At 41.3% G+C, this 4,226-nt stretch overlaps 1 pseudogene; it reads left to right on the top strand.

Annotated features, from left to right (window-relative positions):
• Nucleotides 1-543: 543 nt before the first annotated feature.
• LOC143682282 (ADP/ATP translocase 3 pseudogene) lies at nucleotides 544-1,417 on the top strand (annotated as a pseudogene).
• Nucleotides 1,418-4,226: the final 2,809 nt, after the last annotated feature.

Raw genomic sequence — 4,226 nt, 5'->3', positions numbered from 1 at the left:
CCCCCTGCCCAAAAGGATTCTTCTTGGGAGAAGCAGAATAGCATCCAAGAAAGAAAAGAGAGAAGATACTGACCTTTGCGTGACTCCTTCCCCCCAACCCCAAGAGGAGAGAATGGATTCTTATCTGGTCACCTTTTGTAAAGCTGAAAGATCCTGCCCCAACAAAATGTCCATATGCTTTGTTTGTTTGTATTCATTTATAAATATGTCTGGACATACAATGACGCCCCACATTTAATAAGGCAAACCTTTAACATGAAAATATGAGTATCAAAATCAACAGACAGAAACAGGAATCCTGGAGAAAACAGAAGTGATATAAGGAGCAGCAAACTAAAATAAATTAAAAAAAACAAAAGTTTTATATCCTCAAAGAGTTAAGAGGATATATTACATCCATGAAACAAGAAGAGGATACTATTAAAGAGGAACAGTAAGCCTTTCAGTGCCCTTGCTGGCTGCACTGAAGTAGCAGCCTGACCCTCCTGGCTCTCAGTACTTCTACGCTACACAGATGTGAAGGAACAGGCCATCTCCTTCCCCATGGCCTGAATTAAGCAAGTCAGGCGGCTGCTGCAGGTTCAACATGCCAGTAAATAGATCGCTGCTAACAAACAGGACTAAGGCATCATGGAGTGTACAGTCCACATTCCCAAGGAGCAGGGCATCCCCTGGAGGGGTAATGTGACCAACATCATCTGCTATCTCCCCACCCAAGCCTTCAACTTTGCCTTTGAGGAGGAGGATAAACAGGGTTTGGGGGTACTGTAGATAAGTGCACACAGTTCTGGAGGTATTTTGCTGGCAACCTGGCCTCTAGCAGGGCAGCTGGAGCCACTTCTCTTTGCGTTGTCTACCTGCTGAATTTCACTAGAACCCTTTCGGTGGCCTATGTTGGGAAATGTGGTGCAGAAAGAGAATTCAAAGGCCTGGGAGACCATCTGGTGAAAATCATAAAGTCTGACTGCATCTGAGGTGTGTACCAGGGCTTCAGTTTTTCCGTGCAAGGCATCATCATCTACAGGGCAGCCTGTTTGGTGTGTACAATACAGCCAAAGGCATGCTCCCTGACCCCAAGAATGCACACATCGTGGTGAGCTGGATGATCGCCCTGATGTGACAGTCGTGGCTGGTGTGGTCTCCTATCCCTGACTCCGTGAGGCAGCAGATGAGGATGTGGTCTGGGCATAAGAGAGCTGACATCGTGTACAGTGGGACTGTCGATGGCTGGAGGAAGATTTTCAGAGATGAAGGTGGAAAAGCCTTCTTCAAGGGTACATGGTGCAGGGTTCTCAGAGGCAAGAGAAACGCATTTGTGCTGGTCCTGTACGACGACCTGAAGAAAGTCATCTAAGTGTGTCTGTCTTATTAAGAAACTGGAATGAGGAGAGTCACGTAGAATCCTTACTTAACCATTACAGACCATTGACTTTCAAGAAATTCCTATTGTTTTAATCCAAGCAGATCAAATCTGTAGAGGGCTAAGGAAAGCTCTAGAAAAGGGTGTCACTGTGATCACACTGGATCGCTGGTACTGCTAATTCCATGCATTGATTATGGGGGTGGGGGGAGGAATCATGACCATCATCGTGGGTCCCCAGGGGAGGCAGCTCAGCTACGCAGACCTAGAAACCTTTAAGTCCAAATGCTGGTAGGACCCTCGGTTGTATGTAAGTATTTATTTAAAAAGAAATCATGTTTCCTATTTGTGCTTAAGCACTATCTCCTTTTGCACGGCAGGATATTTGCAATACTGTTTTATGTTGGGCATTCTGCTACAAAATAATAAATAAGCAGGACACTCTTAGAAAAAAAGGACAATAAAAGGTAAGAATGAGCTATTGAAACAATTTAAAATGAAAAAAAAATCAATAGAAGGATTGTAAGATAATGCTGAAGAAATATTCCATAAAGTAGAATCAGAAAAAAAAAAAGGGAGAAAGAGAGCTGGAAATAGGAGGGATGAAGTAAAAAATGAAAGACTTAGAATGCTCAGAGGTTCAAAAGCTAAATAAAATTTCTAGGAAGAGAGAAAAGAATAAAATGGAAGGGATAAGATCATCAGGGATGAACAGTACAAGAAAATGTCCAAGAACTACAGGCTGTGAAATTCCACATTAAGAAGGCCTATTGAATGACTTGCATAATGAAGGGGGAAAATACCCATACTGAGGCACACCGTAATGATAATTTAAGATAAAAGGAAGATCGTAGGGCAGGCAACTGTGGCTCAGTGGCAGAGTTCTCACCTGCCAAGCTAGAGACCTGGGTTTGATTCCCAGTGCCTGCCCATGGAAAAATAAAAAAAGGAAGATCATAAAATCATTAAAAAAAAAAATCACTGGTCATATACCAAGGAACAAGAATCTGCACTGCATTAGTCAACAAACAGCAATATTGAAGACTTGAAGAAAATGCATCGGTGCCTTTACAATTCACAGTAAACATTATTTTCAATCTTGAATCCTATACTTAGGAAAACTATCAGTCAAGTATGAGGCTGGATGAAAGGTGTTTTCAGATCTGCAAAGTCCACAAAATTTTGTTTCCCATGTATTTTTCTCCAAAAGCTACCTAAGGAAGTGTTTCAATGTATTAGTTAGGGTTCTCTAGAGAAACAGAATCAACAGGGAACACTCACAAATATAAAATTTATAAAAGTGTCCCATGTGACCACGGGAACGCAAAGTCCAAAATCCACAGGGCAGGCTGTGAAGCTGATAATTCCGATGGAGGGTCTGGATGAACTCCACAGGAGAGGCTCACCAGCCAAAGCAGGAAGAGAGCCTGTCTCTTCTGAATCCTCCTTAAAAGGCTTTCAGTGATTAGATTAAGCATCACTCATTGCAGAAGACACTCCCCTTTGCCTGATTACAAACGGAATCAGCTGTGGATGCAGCTGACAATGATCATGATTTAATTCTATGGAATGTCCTCATCTCAACAGACAAGCCAGCACTTGCCCAACCACCGCTTGGCCAAGTTGACACATGAACCTGACCATGACATTTAGCAATACAAGGAAGTACTCTAAAAAAGTGACAGAGGATCTAGGTATTCAACCCAAGAAAGAACGAAAGCCTCAATATGACGACAAAGGAAAAATCCCAAGTCAACAGCCATGTACCAGGCTTGAAAAGAAACCAGCTCATTTTGCAGCAGGAGAATGGGTAATGCAGGAACAAAGGAGGAAGTGGAAGAGGAGGAGACCCAGTGGGGATGGGGGTGGTCGGAGCCCCGCTGAAGAAGAGGGAAAGAGTGAAGAGAAGAAGAGGAAAGAAAAGAAAGGAGGAAACGAGGGAGGGAGAGAGAGGGAAAGACAGATGGAAAGGTAGAAGAAAAATGGAGATGGGAAGGGGAGGTGAGGGACAGGAAGTGGAAACTGTTAGACTACATGGTGTATGTATGTGGAGAAATGGCATTGTGACTTCAACATTTTGGTTGTATATTTTAGGAAGAACTAATGGCAGGTATATGGTAAATAAAAACAAGAGGGAATTATTACCTCCAGGAAAAATAAAAGGTTGGCTAAGAAAGGGCATGTAAGCATAGTACGATATTTAGCTAAAGATGAATGGCATTTACATGGTTCTAATGATGTAAACACTGAATACTAGTTTAAACAAAAATTGAGATTTTATAGGGAAAGATGGGAGCAGATAGAATGAGAGAGAGAAAAGAGAGATTATAGGTTTGGCTGGGGGGATCATGATGTAGTAAGAGAATTAAATTCTTATGTTCTGTAATAGGAATATATTAGAAAATGCTTATAATCGATAATTCAATAAAAAAGTATTAGTATATTACTTAAAATATGGAGATAATACCAGAAAAGTTACCCAAAGTATTGCATATGATTGCCTCTGTGGAGAATGTTGTAGGGGAAAGCACAGGGAGCACCTAAAGTTATATTATAAACCTTGTAGCAAAATTTGGCTTTTAACTATGAACATGGATTACTTCCATTAAAGTAAAAATTAATTTAACTTTTAAATATCTCTTCCAGCTACTTTCTGGACCACAGACTTTAGGGGGGAAATGGAAGCAGGGAAACCAGCACTATCATTTTGAGTTTCTCACTTTGCCAATAAAAATCTATCTCTCAGCTCTGGCGTTTGGTTTCTGTTGTACTTTGTAGCTTTATAACTCAGCCAAGGAATAGAAATGACAGAATTTGTTAATCTGTTTACTGACAGACTTGGTGATTTGCCACTCTGGCCAAACCT

Source organism: Tamandua tetradactyla, chromosome 5 (genome assembly GCF_023851605.1).
Source record: "Tamandua tetradactyla isolate mTamTet1 chromosome 5, mTamTet1.pri, whole genome shotgun sequence".
Classification (NCBI taxonomy): domain Eukaryota; kingdom Metazoa; phylum Chordata; class Mammalia; order Pilosa; family Myrmecophagidae; genus Tamandua; species Tamandua tetradactyla.
The sequence above is the reverse complement of the archived record's forward strand: the minus strand, read 5'-3'. Positions and strand labels throughout refer to the sequence as shown.